Raw genomic sequence first — 17,247 nt, 5'->3', positions numbered from 1 at the left:
TAAAACGTTGCCCCCAATCAACTGGGCAGAAGATTAAAAACAAATTGTTTTCAACACAGGCACTTGCCGCCATCCTTAGCTTTTTCTTTTTAAAAACAGACCTTCCTTCCCATGTAGTTCCACATGGCTCTGAGGTCTGGCTGGCCTTTTACGTAGGGCAGAGCCTTGATTGCCCTGTGGAACTCCTTGCCACTAGAGGCTTGACACTTTCTAAAAACCCTAGTATTCAGATAGGACTTTCAGACCTGAGATACTTTGCCAACCAGCTCTCACTGATGTTTCTGCTTATCAAACTGTGTTTTTAGCTTGATATGATATTTTGCATGAAAGCGCAGTTTATAATTTTTCAAATTAAATAATAAACAAACAAATAAGATGATCCTTACTTTGACAGATGTGTGCGTCAGTGGAATAGGGCTTCTCTTCTTTTGGAATACCCCCTCCCAATTTAGGCAGATTTAATCCATCAATTGATTGATTAATCAAGTAAAACTCACATGATTAATTGACGCAGGTTTTCCAAATAGGTGACAGCTGAGCTCTGAATTGTCGTGATATGCCCTGCTTCCTTTGAGATGAAGATTTTATTTCGGCATGGAAGGTTTACCTGATCCTCCTTGTGTGCCCTTCATTTTCAGCTGTCCCTGCCATGATTTGAAAGCTTTAACAGAGGTTAAAAGGTGTGTTTCTGTTTGGAAGATCCAATGGATTCCTTGGTGTACAGGGGTCTATTGAACAGACCCTCTGGAAGTGCATTAAAATTCTGTAGTCATGATTTTCTTTTTTTAAAAAAAAATGTTGATGAATTGATCAATTCATCAATTACCAGCCGCTTCATTAATGGACTAAAACGGTTTTAATCACTTGACAGCCTTAATTGAAAGTGATGCATTGTTTCCCCTTTTCTGCATTCATTTCCAGAACGAACGTGAGATAACGAGCCTCTTTGGCTGAAAATTCCAATTAAAGGGGTCACTTGGTAGATCCTGATCGGACCCCATGGCTATTAGTCCCTTTAAAACCAGAGGGACTATGTGGCATAGTGGCTGGATATATAGGTCCAAGGGACCTAGACTTAAACTCCACATTTCCCCTGGGCCCATCATGTGGCCTTGGGCAGGTCACTTTAAATATTCTCTGGGTTTAATTTCAGCTTCTTTGCTCACCTTTTTGAGAGGGAGGGAGAGAGCAATTCAAGAGCGAGGTTCTTAAAGGGACTGAACCTGGTACCTTTCTCATCTGCCAATAATTGTGAGGGCATAGGTAAAGTTCACCAGGAACACTGAGAGTGGAGAGAAAGAGCTTTGAAGTGGGCCGGATGAGCTGGATAAGAATGGCAGAGGCAAGGGGACACAGAGCGAGGGGAGGAATTCCTCTTGAGGGTTTAAGTAGGGAAGCTCAAACCAAATTCTTGATCCTCTAGCTATTGGAATGAAGACAGCATCCCAACAAAAAGAGAATGGTTGGGGAAACTTTGCGAGTACCTGGAACTAGCAAAACTGACGGATATAATAAGGAGAAAATCCAAAACCATGGTTATGAAGCAATGGGAGCTCTTAAATGATTATTTACAAAACCAGGGCTCGACTATAAAAATCTGGTTGTGTTTAGAATAATCCTTGTGCGTAATATAAAAAACACAAAGTGAGACATTAAGAAAATCCAAAGGGAAAATATGAAGAACAGAGGATTTGATGAACTGATTATTAAAAACGCGTGAGGCAAACAGTGGAAGTCTTTTAAAAAACAACACTCTCTATTTTTTTCCTTGGTTATATGTATTTCCTTTTTCTTTTGTATTTTCTTTTGTTGTAAATATGTATGTTTTCTAATTTGTACTTAATAAAAACTATAAAAAAACAAAAAACAAATTCTTGATCTTCCAGACTTTATTCAGTAATGCATTATAGGACAGAGTCCAAAGCATCTGCAAGAGCATTTCCATCAGGACACAGGCTATATAGGCAAATATATGTCATTTCAGCTGTTCAGCCTCTACCCGACCACCTACTGCTCTCCAGCACTTCATCTCTCATCCCACCACAGTTGATGAAATAACGTTTACTCAACCCATTTTCGTTGCATGTGTCACAACTCTCATTGCACCTTATATGGAGCTGTTTTTCACTTCAACCTTCAGCCAGTTAGGTTCCCTTTTAACTGGTCCTTACCATCATCATCATCATCACTTTTAATTTGTATACCGCCTTTCTATCTTACAATACTCAAGGCGGTTTACAAGCTGAAGAAACAAAGAATGTACACCTTATAACAATTTAATGCAATACAAAAATATGATTTTAAAAAACAGCTTTAAAATAAGCAATGTACATCAAATAAAGTAACATTCAACAATTATTAGAATAGTATAGAATAATAATATCAGCATATGAAAATTAAACAGAAACCCACTCTTAACAATTACAATAAATAATTTTGAAACTACAATCAATAAAACAACGGCAAGCCACAGTGCATGTTGTTGTTGTTTAGTTGTTTAGTCGTGTCCAACTCTTCGTGACCCCATGGACCAAAGCATACCAGGCACTCCTGTCTAACACTGCCTCCCGCAGTTTGGTCAAACTCATGCTGGTAGCTTCAAGAACACTGTCCAACCATCTCGTCCTCTGTCGTCCCCTTCTCCTTGTGCCTCCATCTTTCCCAACATCAGGGTCTTTTCCAGGGAGTCTTCTCTTCTCATGAGGTGGCCAAAGTATTGGAGCCTCAGCTTCAGGATCTGTCCTTCCAATGAGCACTCAGGGTTGATTTCCTTCAGAATGGATAGGTTTGATCTTCTTGCAGTCCATGGGACTCTCAAGAGTCTCCTCCAGCACCAGAATTCAAAAGCATCACTTCTTCGGCGATCAGCCTTCTTTATGGTCCAGCTCTCACTTCCATACATCACTACTGGAAAAACCATGGCTTTAACTATACGGATCTTTGTTGGCAAGGTGATGTCTCTGCTTTTTAAGATGCACAAAATGCCAGCAATACAATACAAATTGAGAAGAGACAAGAGGGCGGGGCAAGGCAGGTGGAAAGAGGCCTTGCTTGATGGAATGTCTCCCCTCACCAGTCTTGTGGTTAGGTCACATTCTTGCGCACGTGACAGTTGCCTCTCTAACGATGGGCCTAGCAGTAATTCTGCATTGGTAGCAAGAGATAAAGGCGAGCAAATGTTGTTACAGACACTTGCGTCTCAGTTCTTGCCTGGCGTGTTCAATCTGCGAAGGCTCGTTCAGAAGCGGAAGCCACATGGCAGTTAGTTGAGAGCATGGATGCGTGAACCAGCAGTCCATGGCAGGCCCTAGGCTGAATGTCTCCTGGATTTCCTTCCGCCCTCCGCCAACGCTCCACTTTCCTGGGTTAGAGTCCCGCTGTTGTGGGCTCTGAGCCCTGACGCGACCCACCTCTGCTGTGAGAAGGTGACAGCTGCTGAGCAGCGCTTACAAGACATTTTGGTTCTTGTTTGGAGCTGCGCTCTATGATCTGCCGCACCCCTGCAGAGAGCCCCCTCCTCAGAAACCTTCGGGAGCTTATTCCTCCCCAGCGGTTGCCGCTGCGGGAATAAAACGTGGCAAGCTTTTTAGGCATTAAAGCTAAGAAGGAGGCACCCCTCTCGGGCCGCTCACATCATAATGTAAACAGAAATTAATCCATCTGCTAAAGCTCAATGTGTCTTCAGATAGTTATCAGCACCGTATAATCTCCTCCGAGGAAGATCTTATTATATTTAAAAGACATTGGCCTGCGTGGTGGAAACCTTAATAACAGCGTTACCTTTCATGGAAGATTGCCGGAATTAAAATGCCAAGTGATGTGTTGTAAGTGGCTTCTGGATGGTGTGATTACTTCTCTTTCTTTCTTTCTTTCTTTCTTTCTTTCTTTCTTTCTTTCTTTCTTTCTTTCTTTCTTTCTTTCTGCTCCTCTCTCCCCTGGAGTGTGTGCTGTGTTGGCAAAGATACTATTGTCTCCTGCAGTTCAAGAGAGCATCAAAACACAAGTATCACCAAGGACATTACAGCAGCTCAAAACAAAGGCGCTGGGTGGTGCTGGTGGGGTGCTTGAACCTGTGTCTACCGCTCAGAATTCTTCCCATTGCTTCTGTTTTCAGAATATGCAGCATTCCCCATCGTGGGCACAGGTATGTCGATGTGCTCCTACTGTCGCTTTTACTGAGCAGCATACCTGCAGCTATGAGAAATGTGGATGATGGCCCTGTGTATTCCTGGGAAGTCAGGGCATGGAGAAATAGCAGACCTTCCAAATGTCCCTATTTTCCTGGATTTACAGAAGCCGCCCCAGTTTCTGATTTGATCCCTGAATGTCCCGCTTTTCCTTAGGACGTCCCTATTTTCATCAGAGAAATGTTGGAGGGTATGGAGTTATGCCACCCCCGAGCCATCTGAAGGGGACATTTTTATGTTTTTACATTTGATGGAAGCTGCCCAGAGTGGCTGGGGCAACCCAGTCAGATGGGTGGGGTATAAATTGTTGTTGTTGTTGTTGGTTGTTAGTATTATTATTGAATAGGACACCCCCATTTTTATATGAGAAATGTTGGACCCCTGAGCCAAGGAGCTAAGGATGTATACAACCTTTAGAAGACATCTGAAGGCAGCCCTGCATAGGGAAGTTTTTAAATGTTTAATGTTTTATTATGTTTTTAATATATGTTGAAATGATGATGATGTTGATAAAGGAATACGACATCCCTCTTTTCACTGGAGAAATGTTGGAGGGTATGCTTGCTGTCTGTCTGTCTCTAAGCACTGCGGTTGTCTGCAAGGCAATCCCACATGGCGGAGTTGATGTTGATAGCCTTCGTTTGCAGATATCTTTGTACTGCAGGGTAGGTCTGGCAAAGGGTCTGGTGCTATATCATAAAACACGAGGGCAGGGTACATCTATAAAGAACAAAACACCATTGGAAACAATACAGATCATTAAAGTGGCTGATCAATTTAAGCAGCTGCAAAGGCCTGGCATAAAAAAAGGCCTTCAAGAGACATCTGAAAGTCAACAGCAAGGATGCCTGCCAAATCTCTGCTGGACTAGCGTTCAACAGCATGAGACCAGTGGAACTAAGCTCCCTGCTTCTAGCTGAGGGCAGCTGTACTTTTGTAACAGTAAAGGCGGCAACTAACAGCCCTCCTCCAGATTATCTCAGTGATCAAGCTCTAATATAAGGACTCAGGTGGTCCTTAAGATGCCCTGGGCCCAAGCTTGTACAGGGCTTTGTATATCAACACAAGAAGAGCCTTGAACCTGGACTGGTAGCATGTGTGCATCTAGAACAGATAGAATCATAGGACCGTAGGGAAGAGACCCCAAGGGTCCTCTAGTCCAATGCAGGAATCTCAGCTGAAGCATCCATGACAGATGGCCATCCAGCCTCTGCTTCAAAACCTCCAGTGAGGGAGAGTCCACCACCTCCCAAAGGAGTCTTGTTCCACTGTTGAACAGCTCTTACTGTCATAAAGTTCTTCCTGGTGTTTAGTTGGAATCTCCTTTCTTATAACTTAAAGCCATTGGTTCGGGTCCTGCCCTCCAGAGCAGGAGAAAACAAGCTTGCTCCATCTTTCATGTGGCAGCCCTTCAAATATTTGAAGATGGCTATCATATCTCCTCTCAGCCTCCTCGCAGTGTTCCTCACTTCTTAATTTTAACAGTCCATAGATATTAGAAGTGAGGAACAACAACAACATTTGTACCCCACCTTTTTCTGCAAAGAGCTCAAGGTTGCATGTCTGGTTTTCCTGCTTCTCGTTTAATCCCCTCCTCCTCCTCCTCTTCCTCCTCCTCCTCCTCCTCCTCCTCCTCCTCCTCCTCCTCCTCCTCCTTCTTCTTCTATCACTCATAGCTGAGTATGATTGTCTTCCATAAACACGGTCTTAACAGTGAGTCCATAAGTGACTGTGGAGGCCAATTCTGGATCCACACATCCTTCCACAGTGGGGACATTGGTTTCCTGGCGGGAGTTGATCACGGTGTGGATTTGCCAAGCATGCCTTCCTCTTAGTACGTTTCTCCCTTGCGTCCTGAGTTTGAGTGTCTTCAAAGCCTATGACACCTTTGGTAAAGGCGGTTCCCCAACTGGAGCGCTCGCAGGCCAGTGTTTCCCAGTTGTCAGCGTTTATATTACATTTTTAAAGATTTGCCTTGAGAAAGTCTTTAAACCTCTTTTGTTGACCACCAGCATTACGCTTTCTGCTTTTAAGTTTGGAATAGAGTAGTTGCTTCGGAAGATGATCATCAGGCATCCGCACAACATGACCAGTCCAACGAGGTTGATGTTGGAGAATCATTTCTTCAACACTGGTGATCTTTGCTTCTTCCAGTACACGGATATTAGGTCGCCTGTCTTCCCAAGTGATGCGTAAAATTTTTCGGAGACATCGTTGATGGAATCTTTCGAGGAGTTGGAGATGGTGTTTATATGTGGTCCATGTTTCACAAGCATACAGTAAGGTCGGTAGTACAATAGCTTTGTAAACAAGCATTTGGGTTTCCCTGCGAATATCCCGGTCCTCAAACACTCTGCGCTTCAATTGGAAGAAAGCCGCACTTGCAGAGCTCAGGCGGTGCTGGATTTTGGCATCATTGTTGACCCTTGTGAAAAGATAACTGCCTGGGTAGGAGAAGTGATCAACATTTTGCAATGTTACACCACTGAGTTGGATTTGTGGTGCTTCAGAGGGGTTATTTTGTACTTGTTGGTGCAGCACTTTTTTGGGGATGTTGAGTGATAGGCCAAGCTTTTCGTAAGCTTCTGCAATGGTTTGGAGGTCATCCCCACAACAACCTGGTGAGGGAGATTAGACTGAGAGGCAGCAACTGGCCCAAGGTCACCCAGTTATCTTCATGGCCAAGTGGGGATTTGAACCCTGGGCTCCCACATTCTAGTCTGACACTCTAACCACTACGTCATACTTCCTCTCATTATTATTTCAGTATTATCAAGACTATCCTGTATTGGTGAGTTCTGGGGGAAGTGGTGCAACTAAATTAACCTGGTCCTAGGAAAGAAGGGAAAACGGTCTTTCACAGTGTTAATATTAGGATACACTCCAGCTTTCTGGAAACATAAAGGAGGAATAATAGGCTTGGATTAAAAGAGCAGCGGTATTTAGTGCTCAAAGGCAGATACTACATAAACGGAGAGATAAAACTGAAGCAGACATCGATACCTGGATAATTAGTGGACCCAGCAACCAAGGAAGAAGGAGCTAATAAAAATCAAGAGGATAGAGATAAAGAAATATGAGGAAATGCTGTGCAAATGTATGCAAGATAAAATGGCAGCTATATATTTTTCTCCTCCCTTTCACTTTCTCCCTCCTTCATTCTTTCTTCTCCCTCTTTTTGTGCTTCCATTTGATGATAGGCCTTTGCACACCTTGCTTAGCGTACGATGTTGCACACTCATCCCAACATCTTTGCCAATGCCTTTGTGTGCACAGCTGTGTGTGCAACAGATTCCAAGGGATCTGAAACTCTGAATAGCTGAGGATTTGAAATGGATCTGTGTTGAAGGAGAGCGATCAGGAAAACCAGGGGAATTAAAAAGGGGGCAAAAATATTTGTGTGGAAAGTAGTTTAAGATACTATTATTACTATTATTGTTATTACAATTATTTATTAAATTTGTATACAGCCCTTGTGGATCTCGGGGAAGGTCACAGCATAAAAATACAAGATAAAAATGCAAAAAAACCAAGAGCAAAAACAATACAATACCCGCCTCCCCCACCCCACACAAACACATTTAAAAGGGTTGTTGATCAGTCCAAGACCTTGTTGAAGAGGAACGCTTTTGCCTGGTGCCAAAAGGTGTATAATAAAGGTACCAGATGAGCCTCTCTGGGGAGAGCATTCCGCAAATGAGGAGCCACTGCAGAAAAGGCTCCGTTCTCGTGTTGCCATATGCTCGACTTCTCATGGAGAAACTGCCCGCTGAATTCTGCATAGTTTGCTGGGATTGTACTAAAAGGGAAAAAGTGGGCATCACAGCTGTGGTGTGGACTGGGGAGGCTGTCAGGACCTGGGCTAATACCTGACTTCCAGACTTCCTGCTCTGAGCCTCCACGCTTTCAAAACTTGAGACCTGCAGAAGTGGCTGTGTTTGTTCTCCAGGCGATTTTGCACTCTGCCAAAACACACACACGCACCTGTGAGGGTTTGGTTCCATGGGACCGCGCACAAAGACAGGAACCCTTGGAACTACCCACCACAAGGCTGAGGACTGCTTACTGGGCTCTGGGAAGGATGCACAAGGTGCTCTGGGAGCTTTCCAGTGCCCTCCCTCAACCTTCCCAGAGCCCGGTAAGCGAGGAACAGCTGCTGGGTGTGTGGAAAATACATGGAAAGGGAGGAGTGGTGTGTTTCCCTAGCTCTCTGTTTATTTATTTACTCCCTTATCTGCGTAAGGTTGTGATAGCATAAGTAAAGTGAGCGTAAGTGCTGAGCCCACTATAATACTTCCTTGCTTTCAAAAGACTAAAATTCACCTCTGCTGCTCCTTCCAGTGTTGGAACGCGGGCTTTTCTGAGCTCCATGTAGAATTCTGGCTTGAGATATCATTAAATGTATCCAGAAGAATAATTGGAGATCTGAGCTCTACTTTTCATAACAAAGGCACAAAGGGTATCCGTATACGACTGGAAGCTTTCAGCTTCAAACTCTCTTCCCCTCCAGCTTTTCAAGTGCTGAAGCAGGTTGTATATCTTTGAGCCATTTACAAGCCCGAGTAGGAGATGCAAAGCTCTTTAAAGAAGAGCTGCGCCTGGCTTTGCTGAAATTAAAGCAGCCTGAATGACTCTTTGGCCTTTGTAAGAATCTTTAATAAAGGAAGTGGCACCCGGAATCACATTTCAGCTAGATTGCTGTATGATACCGTCATCACTTCCCCCCAAACACTTTTAATTCCAGTTTTTAATTACAGGGCAAGGGGCCCTTTCTTGCTGCTCTTCCATCTCGGGGTGAATACAGACAACCCTTTACCAAGTGGTGTCTTGCCCCGTCTTTTTGGTCTATAGATTCCCGACCATGTGCAGAACTGATGAGGAATGTTCCTTGCCGCTGAGCAGAATGATGTGGACCACTTGGCTTACCTGCTGAAAGGTGAAGGCTCCTTGCTTTACCAGGATAAAGTGGATAACTGTGGGTTGTTGTTTGTTCATCGTAAAAGAGTAGACGAAACGTGCAAGGATTAGGAAAGTCAGGTTTCATAGACCCCCCCCCCCATATTTGTTTAATTTATTCAACTTGGAGTACAGTCATACCTCGGGTTACAGACGCTTCAGGGGTTGCATTTTTTTTGGGTTACGGACCCGCTGAAACCCGGAAGTACTGGAACGGGTTACTTCTGGGTTTTGGCGGTCGCGCATGCTCAGAAAGCGTGTTCTCCATAGCAGAGAGCACGTGTTGCGGTTGGGGAAACAGGCCACCCTGCAGTGACTAGGCAAATTTTGATGAGGAACCCAAGCCTTTAAATGGTTAACATTGGGTTGCTGGGGATTTTTGATTGTTGCCAATTTGGAGGAGGGGTCAGAGTCTTTAAATACAGGGGCCAGACGTGAGACGTCCTCTTGGCCATTTTTGCACCGGATCACATGGAGCACTTGGACAATCTTCTCATTGTCTGGTTACATTTCTTTATTTCTTTATTTCCCCTTTCTTTTTAATCCTCTCTAGTCCCTTAAATAATTTAATTCCCCCCTTTTCCCACCCCAGCCCTTTCCCTGCCTTTCCCTCAGAAGCACTAAATCGTGCTTTGGGCATGTGCAAAAAAGCCGAATCACAACCTGCGCATGCGCAGAGGTGGCACTGCGGGTTGTGAACTCTGCGGTTGTGAACGTGCCTCCCACATGGATCACGTTCGCAACCCGAGCGTCCACTGTATTACAAAAATATCTGAGGTACAGCAGTGGAACGTATGGCAGATGTATCACATTTTTCCGTCTATAAAACACCCCCATGTATAAGACACCCTCTATTTTGGGGGACTCCAATTTAAGAAAATGGGGGGAGATGCATCTGTGTATAAGACACCCCCAAATTTTTGAAATTATTTTTTAGGGGGGAAAACCTTCGTTCTGGAGGTCCGTTCTTAACCTGAAACTGTTCTTAACCAGAGGCGTGCTTTCGCTAATGGGGCCTCTTGCTGCTGCTGCGCCGCCGGCACACGATTTCCGTTCTCATCCTGGGGCAAAGTTCTCAACTCGAGGTAACTCTTCCAGGTTAGTGGAGTTTGTAACCTGAAGCGTTTGTAACCTGAGGCATTTGCAACTCGAAGTACCACTGTACATGGAAAAATACGGTATATTTTAAGTGAGTTCTGAGAGGAGTCTCAATATTAATCTGGTTGTCCTTTCTGTCTATCCTCATATATAACCATCTTCTTCCAAATATTCCAGAACGGCTTACCTATAGTTTCCAGGTCTTCTTCTCATCCTGAAAGTGTACTGAGCTACAGCTGGTATGCTTCAGTTGTAGAACTTCAGAACACCCTCTCAGACTTCCCATCTGCATTGATGCCACGTACAGGAAGAACTTGGGAGTCTTAATGTGTCACGCAGACCCAGATTTGCTTGGATGAATGAGATCCAGTGCTGGTCTGCTGCCAGCTTCCCACTCCTGAAATTAAAGCATTTCCCAAAAGTGCTCAAGACTTTGAGGCATCTCCAAGGGCATCAAGTGGCACACCACTCCCCTTTCACTTGCTCACACTTGGCATTCCCTGTAGGGCTAACACTACGATTATCTCCAGTGCAGCAGTTACGGTTTCTCCTCAGGGTCCAAGCACCATGTGTGTTCTTCAGAGCTACTGTAGGTCTTTGCAATCACTCTGTCCTTTCAGACATCCAAGTGACCCATGTTGCCGACTGCTACAGTTCCCCACAACCCAGGGTCCTCTTGAGGAGACAATGGTGATGTGCACTCTTGGAATGAATGTGGAGTTCGGTGCGCACACCCTCTGGACGGGGGTCCTGTGACACTTCAATAAATTGCTCTCCCAATACATCAGTCTTTTCCTACTTATTTGCTCTGGCTGACCTGGGTAGATTTGAGGTCATGTGGGGTAATTGGAGTGTGGCAGAGTAGCCTCTGGATGACCCAGAAACATCTCTTCCATTATTCTGCAAGAACCTAGCAGCTGGAGCTAAATCATTATTTTACATACTGATTTACCTGCGCATATAAAAAACCTTGGTAGGGACGTAGGTGGCACTGGGGGTTAAACCACAGAGTCTAGGGCTTGCCGATCAGAAGGTCAGCGGTTCAAATCCCCACAACAGGGTGAGCTCCTGTTTCTGGGTCCCTCCTCCTGCCAACCTAGCAGTTCAAAAGCATGTCAAAGTGCAAGTAGATAAATAGGTACCGCTCTGGCGGGAAGGTAAACCGTGTTTCCGTGTGCTGCTCTGGTTCGCCAGAAGCGGCTTAGTCATGCTGGCCACATGACCCGGAAGCTGTACGCCGGCTCCCTCGGCCAATAAAGTGAGATGAGCACCGCAACCCCAGAGTCGGCCACGACTGGACCTTTACCTTTAACTTTATAAAACCTTGGTATATTTTCATCGTGGGCTGTTGGGAGACCTCCTTCAATGCTGCTTTTGAGCTGCCGCCTCTTCCCTGCATTTCCCTGTGTTGAAACTGACAAGAGCCTCCCCCCTGCCCATCAGCATTCAGCTGCCGCCCCCGTCACGTCAAAACGCCCAAAATCCTCCTTCAATTATTCATGGCAGTTAATTATTCATTAATATTGCCCTAGCTAATTGCCACGTATTTATTTGTCAACCTGGGCGGGGGGCGTTGGTGCCCCTTTCCCTCCCTGCGTGTGTCTCTGTGCCCCCACCGCCTCTCCCCCGCCGCCTTTTCATTCCCCCCAAGATGCAGCCACCCCAGGCAAAAGTGTTCAAGATGAAAAGAAGACACGGCGATCCGTTTCATAAAAAACCCAAGCAGCTGGAGCTGGGGCCCTGCGGCTCTTGCTGCAATTAACATGGAACTAACCCCACAGCCTCGATGGGGTGAAAGAGCAGGGCAGGTGCAGGCTGTTTAGCTTGTCTACTTAAGTGCACCGACCTCTCAAATCAGGATGGTTGGAGAGAGCTGGTTCTTCGGCATGTTCTCCTCTCCTGGCTCCCATTTGCTAACTGCTCTCAGCCTCCTGGGCAGGGACGTCCGGAAGTAAAATAAGAACGCAGAGAAAGAGAGGGAAATATTTTGCTTAAAAGCAAAATGCTACAAGTGAGTTTTGCAGGAGCACAAGAGTTCTTCCCTCGTCAAGAATGGCACTTTCTTGGAAGCCTCTGCTAAAGCCAGGCGTACCTTAGGACGTGGAGTGAGAAGAGGTAATGAATGGAGGAACTTGGTCTTGAGGGGTTATAATTCAACTCAAGACACTCTGCTTCAAACCTTTCCAAACTTTTCAAGTGGGTGACACGCTTTCTTCACATGCATCGTTTCGCGACACAGTAATTCAGTTTTGCATCCTTTCGCAAGACAGTAATTCAGTTTTGCTAGCAAACTGGAGGCTGAACTAACTCTTTCCAGTCCCAGGAAGAGTGCGGGGAGCATTTGTGCGACACACCCACACACTGCGGCCAACACAATAACGTGTCGTGACGCGCAGTTTAGAAAGCTCTTTTCTACTTCTTCAAACCATCCTGCTTGTTGTTACCAGACTTTTAGAAGACATTTGAAAGCAGCCCTGTTTAGGAAAGCTATTAATGTTTGATGCATTACTGTATTTTAATATTTTGTTGGAAGCTGCCCAGAGTGACTGGAGAAGCCCAGCCAGATGGGTGGGGTATAAATAATAAATTATTATTATTATTATTATTATTATTATTATTATTATTATTATTAATTTAATACTTGGCTTATGTGACTCAGCTGGTGTAGTGTGCCTGGGAAGATTAGGGTGTGAGCTGCACCCTTCTGAGTTAAAATTTCCACACCAGAATGTGAAGCTATAGGACACCCTGAGCAAACCACTAAGTGCCCTTCCACCAACTTTTGGATCATGGGGATAGTAAGATAGATAGTGAGAGTCAGAGAGTCAGTTGGTGTAGTGATTAGAGTGTTGGACTAGGGCCTGGGAGACCCAGGGTTTGAATTTCCATGTGGCCATGGAGGTCACTAGGTTTCACCTTGGGGCCAGTCATTGTCTCTCAGCCTAATCTACCTCAGAGGGTTGTTGTGAGGAAGAAGACAACCAGTCTTCAAAATTCGCCAGGTGCATTTTGCCACCTGGCTATCGGCCACTTGCAACTGAAGGCATTTTTAATAACGAAGTTTGGTAAAATGAGATTTTTGCTTTGTGTGTCCAGGGTGCTCTTAGGTGGTTGCCACCAAATTTCACCAAAAGGGCAATTCAAGTTAAATTTTGAGGTTCCCCCAAGAACGCGTATGGAATTCTGGGGAAAAGGTGAATGAGTTTCAGTGAGTCTAGAGAATTTTTATTGATGGCTTGCACATCTCCAGTGAGAAAAAGATCGTGTCCCTGTTTTCCTGCATGCAAATTAAACCTTTTAAAGGTATTTTCTAAAGAGAGTTCTGTTGACGAGACAGAAACCATTTCCAAGAAGCCTAGGGCTTAGAGAGTCTGTGCTCTTCTACATTAATTTATTTAATTTCATAAAATGTATACAACACTCAATTGTAATAAATAAATAAATACCTCAAAGTGGTTTACCGAAAAAAAGAAAACAAAACAAGGAAATCAAGAAAAAATCACAACCATATTTTACCCTCAGTTCCCCCTGTGGGTTTTTCTCTTTTCTGTTTTTCTTTGAGATGGGGCAAATAAGGTAGATGCTGCAAGTTCTTTGTAACCTCAAGGTGGGTATCTGCCTTCCCTATAAATTGCAAGGCTTAGCTCATCGACATTTCCAGAATGTTTTATGGATCTTCCGATGGAAAATGACTCTCTTAAGTGCAGGAGATGATTACTTTATTGTCCGGTGCGTGCATTTAACAGAGCTGAATGGCTCTCCTTAGACCTTTGGATTATGAGGGGGCTTATCTAGGATAGAAGGCGCAGGATATTGGATAAATGCAATGGATAAATGGATGCTGACCAGATTTTCATAAGTTCCAGACGTTTATTTATTTCTTGCTGTTCTGAAACTTTTCTACTCACTCCGACTTACTGCCAGTCAGTGTATATAGGAAAGTAAGCTGTAATTTTGGAAGCTCTGTGTGTTGGGTTTCTCCTGTAGCATGTGACCTTAGTGTTGTGTTGAAAGCATGTTACAATGGAGTAGTTTTCTCAAAAGCCTATAATTGGTATACATTTACCCAGAAGCCTAATTTGTTTTCTGTCACTTGTAGATCTTCTTTGTAATTGTGGGCTACGTACACATTAGTGGCTTAAAATGATGTGAGGTTGTTCCCTCCTCCTGCAATTCAAATTCTGTTTGCAGTTGCTTTTACACACCAGACAGATACAGAGCCCACACGCCCCAGACAGCTATTCAGTTGAGCTGTCATCTGAGCATGCTCAATGACTGTCTGAAATGTACACACCTCAGCCTGTGTTTTCAAATCGGATGAAAGCTGGTTTAATGGAAAACACATCAAACACAAGCATTTCTTCGGAAACAACAGGTTAAATATGTAGCTAATGTCACACGTACTTGACTTCGAATACCAGTGGTGAGAGCTTGCTGGAATAAATAGAGCAAATCAGTATACAGTTGAGGTGTCTCAATTGTCATCTAGTCCACTCCTATGCCAGTGCAGGAAAATCTGCTGGTATGGCAACCCTGAGAGGTAGCCCTCCTGTCTCTGCTTAAAAACATCTATTGAAAGCGCGGCCACCCCATTGCAGGGCAGGCTTTTCCACTGTTGACCAATGGATTCAAATTGCAATATAAATATACAGTGGTACCTTGATTCTCAAACTTAATCCGTTCCGGAAGTCTGTTCCAAATCTAAAGCGTTCCAAAACCGAGGTGTGCTTTCCCATAGAAATGGATTAATCCATTCCAGACTTTTGAAAACAACCTCTAAAACAGCAATTTAACTCCTATCAGCCTAAAGAACAAAGAGATGGAGAGAGAAGCCAGCACAGAGATAAAGGACAGTCTGGGAATGTGGAGGTCCCTCACTCTATCTGCCTTAACCCCATGCAGACCCCTCTTCTGCTGGCTCAATTTCACCCAGAAATTGGTGGCCTCATCTTCCTTTAAAATGCCTCCAAGAGTTGTCCATGTTCACTTGCCCCTTAAACCCTGGGCCTCCATTCTGCCAATCTTAAGACACCTGTTCAGTTGGATTGATGTGCCAACAGGATTGCCTGAGTCTCCTGTTCTCCCTTCACTAGAGTTGTTCTTCTCCCCCTCCCTCCACCGCTGAAACACAATTTCAAGCCCTCGTTTGCTTCAGAGACAATGGAGCATCTTCTGCTCTTTCATTGCCTGCCCTTCATTCCACAGCAGTTGCAATTTAAAGCAGAGCATTTGGCAAGAGTGTTTGATCTGCAAAATGCATTTTTATGGTGTTTTCAATTAAACATGTAATGAGGGTGGTTGCGTTTTTCAGTTCTGATGGCACGGGAGGGGTGTCTTTGAATGACTGAAACGGGCTTGAACAATGCAGCTTGCGTTGCGTTCAGTTCACGCGTAGCTCTGGCAACCAGATCTTGTGCCTTCTTAAAAATTAAAAGTTCAGGATCTATTTGAAGTACGATAGGGCTGTGAAATAACTCTGTCTTGGCTTGCTGCCTTAAATTCCTAATTCTATTCCTGGAGTAACATCAACATTTATTCTTAGATGTCTGTGAGCATCTACAAACCCACTTCCATTGTGACTTATTTTTAACTGCTCTAGTTTTTTCTCCTCTTGCTTTGCCTTAGTAGGAACCTCGTGCGGAAAAAGAATGAAGCATTTTAGTCAAGGGCGAACCTCTTATTCTGCATCCCAGAATCACGCCATAATTTCCTTCTTTTGCTTTGAATGCAGAAGGTCGCAGGTTCAATCCCTGCCTTCTCCAAGTTTGGTTTTCCACATTGGCTTTTAAAATCCTTTTTAAAGTGTATCAGTGCTTTAGTGCAAATTTCTCTTAATGTGTGCATGTTTGCAAAGCAATTCCCCCTAACACATTTTTGAATGTTGTTTTCACCAATATGTGCTTTCGTACTTTATAGCGTATGTGCTTTTGCACACAACACTTGCCTGGAGAAACTGCATTGCAAAATTTGGAGGAGTACAATTTTTTAAAGACCTCTGTCTTTCAGTTTATGTATTGCTTCAGGAAGTGTGAATCGGGTAGGCTCACATTTTGAGTGCAAATTGAATCAGATTTCTATCCAATCCCTACTTTGGGGTAGACCCAGGTTTCATGTAGTGTGGTGTAGTGGTTAAGAGCGGTAGAATCGTAATCTGGGGAACCGGGTTCGCTTCCACGCTCCTCCACATGCAGCTGCTGGGTGACCTTGGGCCAGTCACACTTCTCTGAAGTCTCTCAGCCCCACTCACCCCACAGAGTGATTGTTGTGGGGGAGGAAGGGAAAGGAGAATGTTAGCCGCTTTGAGACTCCTTTGGGTAGTGATAAAGCGGGATATCAAATCCAAACTACTTCTTCTTCTTCTTCTTCTTCTTCTTCTTCTTCTTCTTCTTCTTCTTCTTCTTCTTCTTCTTCTTCTTCTTCTTCTTCTTCTTCTTCATGTAGTCTATCTGCCCCTTCTCCCCCCACCCCCCATTTCCATCAACATTTTGTGGTGCTGTTTGGGTACATCTTGCACAGCTACTCAAAACCATGAGTTCTCCTCCTTAGTGATGCCCATCCAAATATGAGATGATTGACTGTGAGCTCGTCAGGTGAGAGCGCTGGTGATGCTGTAAGGGGTGGGGCTCTTTGGACAGATCTCCAGAAGATCCCTGACACCTGGCACTCAGGTGGCTGCTAGGTGTGCAAGGATTTGGCACAGACGCACCACCCTGGCAGCCAGCAGATGGCGGAGGAGTAGATGCTTTATTATGGTGCAATCATGCTGCTTTGCTGTGCATATATCCCATGGCTCAGTTAGTGTATCAGAACACAGCCAGCAGCGTACGACAGAACTGCAGCAATGGTGCAGATTGAACCTTGACACTCAGCCGGTATTAAACCGATTCGCGGATTTGTGGCAACACAGACACAGCCTTAGGGGCAGATTGGCTTTCACAGAGACCTCCTCCTCCTCCTCCTCCTCCCTTCTCTGTCCAGAAGAGCTCATCTGTTTGTATTTGTTAGC

At 44.5% G+C, this 17,247-nt stretch overlaps 1 protein-coding gene and 1 long non-coding RNA gene across 2 annotated transcripts in view; one reads left to right on the top strand and one right to left on the bottom strand.

Moving 5' to 3' along the window:
* The window catches only part of PLXNA4 (plexin A4), a 567,107-nt gene that overhangs the window by 156,986 nt on the left and 392,874 nt on the right, over positions 1-17,247 (top strand). The window lies entirely within an intron of this gene.
* On the bottom strand, positions 6,994-10,705 carry LOC309378897. The gene is made up of 3 exons (XR_014172266.1): positions 10,429-10,705; positions 9,114-9,137; positions 6,994-7,229 (listed from the first exon to the last, which is right to left on the bottom strand). It is a non-coding gene; the product is annotated as an uncharacterized lncRNA (long non-coding RNA).

The sequence above is a fragment of the Podarcis melisellensis genome, assembly GCF_964234715.1.
Source record: "Podarcis melisellensis genome assembly, chromosome: 10".
Taxonomy (NCBI): Eukaryota; Metazoa; Chordata; class Lepidosauria; order Squamata; family Lacertidae; genus Podarcis; species Podarcis melisellensis.
The sequence above is the reverse complement of the archived record's forward strand: the minus strand, read 5'-3'. Positions and strand labels throughout refer to the sequence as shown.